The sequence below is a fragment of the Mustela erminea genome, chromosome 14 (assembly GCF_009829155.1).
Source record: "Mustela erminea isolate mMusErm1 chromosome 14, mMusErm1.Pri, whole genome shotgun sequence".
NCBI classification, from domain to species: domain Eukaryota; kingdom Metazoa; phylum Chordata; class Mammalia; order Carnivora; family Mustelidae; genus Mustela; species Mustela erminea.
In genome coordinates, this window is record NC_045627.1 from 25,571,844 (window position 1) to 25,582,026 (window position 10,183).

A 10,183-nucleotide genomic window follows, 5' to 3' on the forward strand; every position below is an offset into this window, starting at 1 on the left:
TTAATTTAAGAAAAAAATGCAAAAATCTTTATGGGAAAATGTATCGAATTTAGTAAAGAAACATTTAAGAAGACCTAAGTAAATGAAGACTATAGCATGATCAAGAATGGTAAGAATCACCATCACAACGAGACCAGTTTCTCCCCAAATTAATCTTTACATTTAATGCAGTTGCAGCTGAAATCCCTATAGGGTCTTCCACGTACTTTGATGAGCTGATCCTAAAATTCATATGAATAAGCAACTTAGTTTTCAAGGCAAATAAGAGAAGGGCACTTGTCCTACAGGAAAACAAAACTCATTATAAAGCTAGAGTAATTGAAATAATCTGGTTTGGTATGAGACAAAAATACCTTTGAAAAAGAACAGGAAGCCCCTACCAGATCTACTTATATATGAACTGTAACAGAGCAATTGTTCAACCATTGGAGAAAGATAAAATTAGATTCCTGTATCCTTCTGTTCCAGGTAAATTGAAGAACAAAATATAAAGTGAAAATTATAAAACGTTTCGGAAAAAAATGTAGCAGACCACTTTAATGACATTGAGATAGGGAAGATTTCTTAAACAAGACCCTAAACACATGAACTCTGAAGGGGAAGACCTGATTATATAGATCACATAGATATTTGATTACACAGATATTTAAAACTTCCATTTGACTAAACCCATCTAGTATCCAGAATATATAAAAAAACTTCTAAAAACTCATAAAGAAAATAAAAAGAGAGAAAAATTGACAAAAGATGTGAAAAGCAATTCATACACAAGGACACTCAAATGATCAATAATCGGATAGAAGATTTTCAATCTATGGAGTAATCAGAGAAATTCAGATTTTTAAATAATAATAACTTGCCATTCATCTGATTATCCAAAAAGCCTGGCAATACTAAATGTTGGGAGAAAATGAGGGAATGCAAGTTGGCGTAAGAGTTTAGAGAGCAATTTGGCAATATTGAGTAAAGTTAAAATGTGTATACTCTATGCCCCAACAATTTCACTTCTAGAATTTAACCTAGAAAAACTGCTTAATTTTAAGATCCAAAAAGCAATAGCTATTAGGGACACATTATTAGTAATAGAAAAAATTGAAACAATCTAAGTGTCCACTGACAGGAGCTAATGGATAAGTTGTGGTATATTTATACATAATATATAGTAATTAAAGTATTTAAACTGTATATCCATCAAAATAAAACTCAAAAACATTTTCTTGAGCTAAGAAAGGAAATTATAGATTGATGAACTGTGATACCATTCATGTACTATTCTAAGACACAAATATAATATACAAGCTAATATTATATATAACTAATATTTTAATATCTATACAGATATATATAATATTACATATAGCTGTGTATCCATAAATGTGTGACCAAGTTGTAAAAACATGCAACAGCATCACACAAAACTTCAAAATAGGAGCCACCTTTCCAGAAAGAAGTAGGGGAATGAAATGCCTAACTTTAATAGTAAATATGGCAAAACATAAATATTCATTATATTTGGGAGGGTGAACATAGGAGTTGGGGGTCTTTACATAATTTTGACACTTTTTATATGTGTAAGGTATGCTATAATTTAAAGAGAGTAAGAGAAGCAGACAAGCCTAATCTAGTACCAAAGACTGGGATTAGGAATAATTTTAAGTAACACGTGATTTTTCTGCTCATACTCTTCATTGAGCCAAGTCTCCACTTTCCCCATGTGCTCACTCCCAAAGTTTGCTTGAGAAAATTGGAGGTGAGGAAAAGGGGGGAAATGCTTCAAATGTAAACTGAAAGTATATTCTCCTTAAAATTCTAGAAGATGTAGAGTGGTACAAGGCATGGTAGGGCAAACTTCTCTCACACATTTCCTTTTTGAATCCTGGTATGTATGACGGCTATGAAAACAGAGAGAAGCCTTGGTAATATAATTAAAGCCAAGGAGAGCGAAGCTAATTTTTTTTTTTTTTTGGAGTATAGTTGATATAGAATGTTGCATTAATTTCAGGTATATAACATAGTGGTTCCACAGCCCTATACTATGCTATTTATGCTATGTTCACCACAAATGTAGCTACTATTTGTCACCATATAACTTGACGGGAGGCTAATTTTAACAGTGCAAAATGTTAACTTTCTTTTAGGGACTCTACCGTAAGACCACAGTACTGAGTGGACCTCTTTCCCTTTGCTTGTCCTGCCTTCAGAATCTGAAAATCCCCGGTCATCTGATAACCCCAGCAATAAGAACAATTTAAGTCCTGAGAATGAGGGATTTAAAAGGACTGAAGAGTTTAAGAGAAGGGAAGAGATAGAGTGAGCCAAGTTTGGGGGCAATTATGCAGAGATTGGTCATGCAGAATGCCTCTAAGCTGGAAACTAAGACCATGTCTGAGCTGTTTGGAAAAGATAAGGAGGAATACTCCACAGTCTCTTGCACCAAGCACAGTGTAACATTAGGACACAGGGCTGCAGAGAGCACAGTGCAACTTAAGTGCTATAGAGATCCAGGACATGATCTGGATTTCCTTTTGAGAAGTCTGGTGAAAGCAGCAGTAGCAAGGCTCACTGCACATAACAAGTGCCCTGTGGAAGCAACCGTCCTATGGGCACTGAATGCAGCAGCAGCATGGCACCAACCCCGCTAACAACACTGGAGTCAGGTACACACACAGTACTCATACTAATGGAGGGTTTCAAAAAGAGGAGTCCAGAGGAACCCTTGGGATTCTATGATCTGGAGGTGAATGACTTCCATGCTTTTATCTACAGTGAGTATATGCTCCTAAAAGAGTATTGGTTGTTTTCCTCTGTTATATATGGTGTGTCTTTGCTTCTGGAGTTTGCAAATTTTGGATGGTCCTTGTGACATTTTGGTATGAGGTGGGGATACTGTGAAAGACTGATCAAAATTCATCACATAACAATTTCCTTTAAAACTGTGTCTGTGTGTGTATGTGTGTGTGTGTGTGTGTTGTTTGAAAGGAAAAGTAGTGATAACATTTAAGTATTTCTCCCTAGGTAGCCCAAAGAGAAAAGAAAACTGAAGACAGAAATTTGACCCATTGATTCCCCTTATCCCAGTAGGAAGAACCTGAGGGGCCTCCTGGGTAGGCAATGGTAAGTCTCATGTTCAGCCCAGGAAACATCAGGGTGGCTGTTTCAGATGTTAAATTATTGAAATTCCTCTGAACAAGTTGGTCAATGCTCACTGCCCATGGATGACCCCTTCAAGTGCTGCCCCAGCTTTCCTGGGTCTTCTCCCAAACTCTGCTCTCCCACCCAGTTCCCTATGATTCAATAACTAAAGGCCTCCACGATCCTGTTCCAATATTACGGTCCAAAGGGATGACCATACCATACTTTAGTTTTTGCATCTTTTCATAAAGCTTGTTACGCCCTCTTCTACTGGATAAAATACTTTTTTCTTCCTTCCTCTTCTATTACCCATGTCTAGCTAGCACTTACTTTTTCCTTTAGAACCAGGACCCTTTTTAATATTTATACTATTTAACACCAGCTGGCATTACTAAAGAGATTAGCCACTGATCCTGCTGCTATTCAGTTGAGAACACAGTATTTAGAGGTGTCTGTAGAAGTTGCAGCTTAATTACAAGCAAATTCCTGAAATTTATAGTTTCCCCTCTGGTCCTTTACTTCTGTACACATTTCCCTGGAAGCAAAGCTCAGAGAGGCTAAATACCTTGTCCACATTCACCTAATCAGGCAGGTCAGGATTTGAACTCAAGTTTCTCTGCCTCTAAAAATCCAAGCTGTTGCACACAATTCCATTATTCACTCAATCCCAGACAAAGATGAATGCTAAAGTTATTACTCGCTGTATTTTAAGAGGAGAGAGAACATTCTGGACAAAGGCTGGAAGAAAGACAGCTTAGTTCCTCTCTATAACAGAGGGAAGTGAAAGGCAAGGAGATACTTCAAAATAATGAAGTTAAAAGAGAGGGAAAAAATAAACAGGAAGAGAAAAGGCATGAGTATATCAGTTCTCTGTTGCTACATAAAAATATCACCAGAAATTTAATAACTTAAAACAATACATGTTTATTGTCTCACAATTCTGTGGGTCAGGAATTCAGATGAGACTGAAATCAAGGTTTGAACAGATTGTGGTCCATCTCGTGATTTGACTGTGGAAGGATCTATTTCAAACTCAGAGGATTGTTAGCAGAAATCAGTTCCTGTGGCCTGCGGACTGAGAGCCTGGGTTTCTAGCTGTCAGCAGAGGCTCTCTTCAGTTCCTGGCTAGTCGTTGGCTAAGGACATCGTCAGCTCCTTGTCACATGACTGTCGTCAACATGACCTTTGCTTCATAAATGCCAGGAAGATCGGTGTTATAGTTCATGTAATATGAATTACAGAAGTGACATGCGGTCACCTTCGCAGTATTCTGTTGATTAGAAGCAAGTCACAGGGCCTGCCCACATTCAAGGGGAAGGGATTTCACAGAGACATAAGTACTAGGAGATGGAAAATTTGGGGAACAGTTATAAATCTGTCCACCATAGAGAGCAAAGAATTTTAGACCTCCAGGTAAACTTGCCTTTCTCTAAGTCCCCCCAAAATCCCTTGAACCCAAAACCTCCTAAAATTCCCTTCCCATTTCTTTAGCTGCCAAATATTATAATCATCCTTCAAATCACAGATCAAATATTTATTTAACTGTGAATGTAGGTGCTCCCTTTGGTCCCCCATTTGCATGTTCCATTACTCTCTCCTTTGTTGCCGCATGGTGTCCTGTTCAAACCTCTAATAGAGATTCCAACAGATTTTCTTGTTATGCATGTCGGTGGCTTGAGGACTCCTGTATTTGTTGACGTGGGAGACAAAGGCATCCCTGACATCTTTTCCCAACTTCCAGTCCATGACTTTATAAAGCTCTGCATTTTTGCCTCCATCTGGCAATCCAGCTATATTTTCTTCTTGCGTTGGATCTATAAGGGGAATTTTTAGTTGTGGGACATCATAAAGGGATTGGAATTAGAAAGAGCTCAGTGTTTTTGTTTTTGATTTTGTTTTTAGCAAAGCAAACCTTAGTCTGCACCAGACGATGGATTCTCCCTACATAATACATTCTGTCTTTTGAGGTGGGGAAGGGATACAGGTCCACAAATGAGATAGCTATCTGTCCCGGTTTGTACTAACCATTTGTGCAGAAAAAGAAAGAGACGAGAACAGAGCAATATCACATGCTTTGGCCTGTTTTGCAATGGGAAAGTAAAATAGGGATGATGTGAGTCTAAGTGTTAGGGACCCATTAAAATGGTTTTCAAAGTCAAAACTTGAGAGATAATGACAGGAAAGTAACTATAATGAAACTTTTCAACAAACTTCATCTCCATTTCCCCACCTCCCAAATGCGACCTTTCCCTGTATAAACTACCTCCCTTTTCCCGGCCCCTAACGTGCCCCTTGCCCCAAGATATTTTCCCTCTATTCCCCAAGAACCCCAGCTCCTTTACTTCCTGGTTCTTCTCCAAGGCCTTTGCTCTCCTCTCCATCTCCAGCCATCCAAACTTTTTCTTAGCTAATCACCTTGGTTGGGTTCATTTTCCCAAAGAATTTACCCAAGCTTGACTTCTGTTACTGGAGTCTCCTGCCTGTCTGGAGACTGGGACAGCCAAGACTCTGACCTTCCTGTCCCGGACTTCTTAAGGCTTTGAGAGAGGTCTAGGGAAGAACACAAAAGGCCTCCTTTCCAGACTTCCCTGCACTTTTCACCTGTGTGAAAGTAAGAGTTTTTGTGCAGTAGGATTTCTCTCTTCTCTTGTGTTTGCAGTGTATCTCCTATACTCCCTTTGTCCATTTTCTTGCTTCCTATTTCAAGTTTTGTTTTGTACACAACATAGTCTCCAATAATATGGGATAAACTGAATCGAATGCACTTTTATGGTGAGCTGCTTTGTTGGAACCAGCAGACAGTAAAGCAGTAAGGGGTCAATCTTTTGTTTCTAAAAGAAAATAATTTGGTTCCAGTTACATTGAAAACCATCAGTGTCAATCTCTATGAAGGAGATTTTGGAACTTTTTTTTTTTTTAAAGATTTTATTTATTTATTTGACAGACAGAGATCACAAGAAGGCAGAGAGGCAGGCAGAGAGAGGGAAGGAAGCAGGCTCCACTGCTCAGGACCCTGAGATCATGACCTGAGCCGAAGGCAGAGGCTTAACCAACTGAGCCACCCAGGCACCCCGGCACTGTCTTTAAAAATTAAAAATTAATATACCATTTGACCCAGATCTTCCATTTCTAGGAAATCCTATAGATTTATTCACCCATAAATTAAAAGGTATAGTTTTAAGATTACTATGTGATGCACTGTTTGTAATAGCAAACCAAAAGAAACAATTTAAGGTTAAAAATAGTGTTCAGATTGAATAAATTATAGCATTTGGCTAAAATGAAGCCATTAATACTCTCTATAATATATGTCTATAACATGTTCACATAAAAAAGCAACGTGTGAAGAATATGTATATGCTTTATTAATCACTACCTTTTGTGAAAAAAGTTATTTGTGTGTATATATATTTCTGTGTAATGCATATACATGGTAATTAAAAATCATAAAATTTTAAGAAGAATCAAAAGCTTTGTCCATAGCTACTATGTTCTAAATATTTGTTACATTGAATATAGTGAAATTAGCTTCTGAAATCCAAGCCCAAATTTGAAAATGATTGGAAATGGTTGGTACAATTTTATCTTAATTAAGTGGGTAGACCAAAAGGACATGAATTTTCTTTTCTAAGCAGGTCCTTCTAAATCAATTACATTCAGCACTTAGAGTCCTGACAAGCCAGGAGCAGACCCAACTTTGCACATTTTTTAATACAGATTACTTTTCTTTTGTAGTTCTGTATGGAAACACACTCTTACAGGCCCTGCTCTATCCTTTTCCTACAAAGCCTTTTCAACTGTGAGAGTCCCTAGTGATGATTCCCTGTCTTGATCCAATAAAAGTATTGGTCATGTCTTTATGGGTAGTTAACATATATTATTTATAGTATTTTATCTTTTTTTATCTTCATTTATGTGTTCTAACTTGTACCCTAAACACCTGCAGAACAATACCACTCATTGGAGGCTGATTCAAATTCGCAAATTAGAAACCATGTTGCTAAACCTTGTTTACTTTGCTAAACCTCTCCTAACCTCATCTGTAAAATCAAATTAATAAAACCTACCACATGGAGTTATTGTGATGACTGAATACATGAGAACTGCTTGTCCTAGCATCTGACAGCTGTGAGTACCAGATGTGAGTCATGTTTCTCCCCAGGTCCTAACAGAGTAATTTTCAGGAAGTCATTAGTATATCTGTAATTATGATAACATATGTTTTAAAAAAAGAAACCAAACATAAAAATAATTTTCAAAGACAATCAATGTAGCAGTCAAATGTCTTGCATATCTGACATCTAGATATATCCATTCTTTATGATGAAACTTGTTTCAGTAATATAAAAAGCAATGAATAACACTAATGGCCAGAAAAGAAATGCCAATGGAGAAAATTTTCATATATTTAACTTCATATATATAAACATGTTGGTAAAAATAAAAATAAAAATTGAAATATTTTGGTAAAATTTTGAAAAGCAAAACATCAATGCTTTTTAATTACATTAATGTGTTTTTTGAAAGAGACAGATGTACCTATTGGACTTTGAAAGAAATGAATAATATTTTCTAGTTTTGAGTGTTAATTTAGAAAAGTTTGTCAATGATTGCATGTCTACACATTCAATAGATTGTATATCCAGATTCGTTGATCTTTCTTCAGAGCAAATGACATATTTTAATGATTTTAACTTAGAAGAGTTTCTTTCACACAAAGAAAACAGACATACAAGAGTCAGGGAAAGTCTTAAATGTGAGGAAAATTTGGCAGTCTTAAAAATAAGATTTAATGGGGCGCCTGGGTGGCTCAGTGGGTTAAGCTGCTGCCTTCGGCTCAGGTCATGATCTCAGGGTCCTGGGATCGAGTCCCACATCGGGCTCTCTGCTCAGTGGGGAGCCTGCTTCCCTCTCGCTCTCTGCCTGCCTCTCTACCTACTTGTGATCTCTCTCTGTCAAATAAATAAATAAAATCTTAAAAAAAAAAATAAGATTTAACAAAAATTTCCAGAAATTACAATATTCTCCATGTCTTTGTCTTCAAGATAGATTATAGAGGCTTTCAAATGTCTCCACAATGAAAATTTTTCATTGAAATGTTGTCTTTACCAGAAATTACTTTTTCTGTAATTTAGTAAAAATTTCCAGTTTTTCATCTTTTTTTTTAAAGACTATTTATTTATTTGACACACAGAGAGAGAGATCACAAGTAGTCAGAGAGGCAGGCAGAGAGAGAGGGAGAAGCAGGCTCCCCGCTGAGCAGAGAGCTTGACATGGGGCTCGATCTCAGGACCCTGAGATCATGACCTGAGCTGAAGGCATAGGCTTAACCCACTGAGCCACCCAGGCACCCCTGAAGTTTTTCATCTATTAAAAAAAACCTGGGAGAGAAAACCTGCTGCTGGCCCTGAAGAAACCACCTGTCATGTTATAGAGAAGGCTACCTGACAAGGAATGGCAGGCAGACTCTAGGAGCTGAGTATCTTGTTCCTACAATATCAAGGGAGTGAAGTCTGCCAATAGTCAGTGACTCCAAAGAAGACCTAAACTTCAGATGAAATTGTGACCTACCTATCACCTTGATTTAATCTTAATGAAACGCTGAGCAGAGAACCAAGCCCACCCATGCCTGAACTTCTTACCCAGGAATACTGTGAGGAATAAATTTATGTTGTTGAAAGACAAAAAAAATCTGACAAAATAAATGAATAATAGTAAATATTGGTATTTTTTGATCCATTGCTTTAAAGAAAGTGTCCAGTGCTTAGAACTCAAACATTGAATTTTTATTTCTTCTAGCAATGTAAGAACAGCGTCTTCCATTGTTTCTCCTGACATTCTTCTGTTGTGCCCAAATTTCGAGACCCCCCAAAGACGACCACCAGAGTCCAGAGTCAAAGCCAAACAGTAAGGGTCATTTATTACCAGTTCGAACCCGCACCTCCGCGCACTCGTTGCCGGTGACGCTAAGAGGTCCCGAGCTCAGGATCACAACACTTTTTATACACTATTTTTGGGGAGGCAGGGACTTAGCATACATCATAGTATCTTGTAACAAATCGCCACATACCGCGGGAAAATCAAAAAGGAACTCTATAATATGACTGGCGCGCTACAGAGCGGGAAAAGGCTGGGAACGGATTATTGGTTAGGGCAAAGGGCTCTTCAAACAAAGGGTCATTCTTCAAACTGCTGAGTTGGCGCCGCTAGGGTATGTGTCACCTCAGGATTGACCGGGGTCTTCCTGTCAAGCCACGGGGCACCAGGTGGTTGTTACCTCTCGGCCCAGAGCTGGATGGGGGGGTCTGGGAGCAGTCATTCTGTTACGTCCATTTCCGGGTGGGGGCTTCTCTGTCGTCAGATGGCTGTTATCTCTTGGCCCAGAGGCGGGGGAGGGGTCCGGGGGCGGGGTCTGGGGGCAGCCTTTCTGTCAGGTTCAATTCTGGGAGGGGGATGTGTGGTTACAGAGTGTCTATAGAAAGTCTGCTGGTATTTTATCATCTCCTCATGGGTTAGTAAGTGAAGGTACAGAAGCAGAAATAGCGGTAATGGTTATAATTTAGGCATCTCACTTCTTTGACCTTTAATTATTTTTTCTTTTTTTCTAAAGGGAGGGGGAGGGGCCTAGGAAGAGGGAGAGTGAGAATCTTCAGCAGGATCCACACGCAGTGCAAGGCCTGAATCAGGCTTGATCTCACATCGCTGGGATCATGACCTGAACCAAAATCAAAAGTCCGATGCTTAACCAACAGAGAGCCACCCAGGCACCCCTCCTTTTCCTTAATGTAAATATCCCATTTCCTTACATTTTGTTGTTATATAGTCTTCTCAATTGCTATGCACGGATCTTCCAAGAACAATTTTAAAGCTTGTTTTACCAGATATTATTAAAGTCTGATTCTTGCTGTTTGCAAATATTTTTGTATCTGATTTACCTCATCTAAAAACTTCTTACCAGAAAAAAAGATAACTTAAAAGAAATGCTTACACCTATCATTGTTTATTTGGAATCTCTTATTTAAATGTGTGAATATGTAAATTACAATGGTCG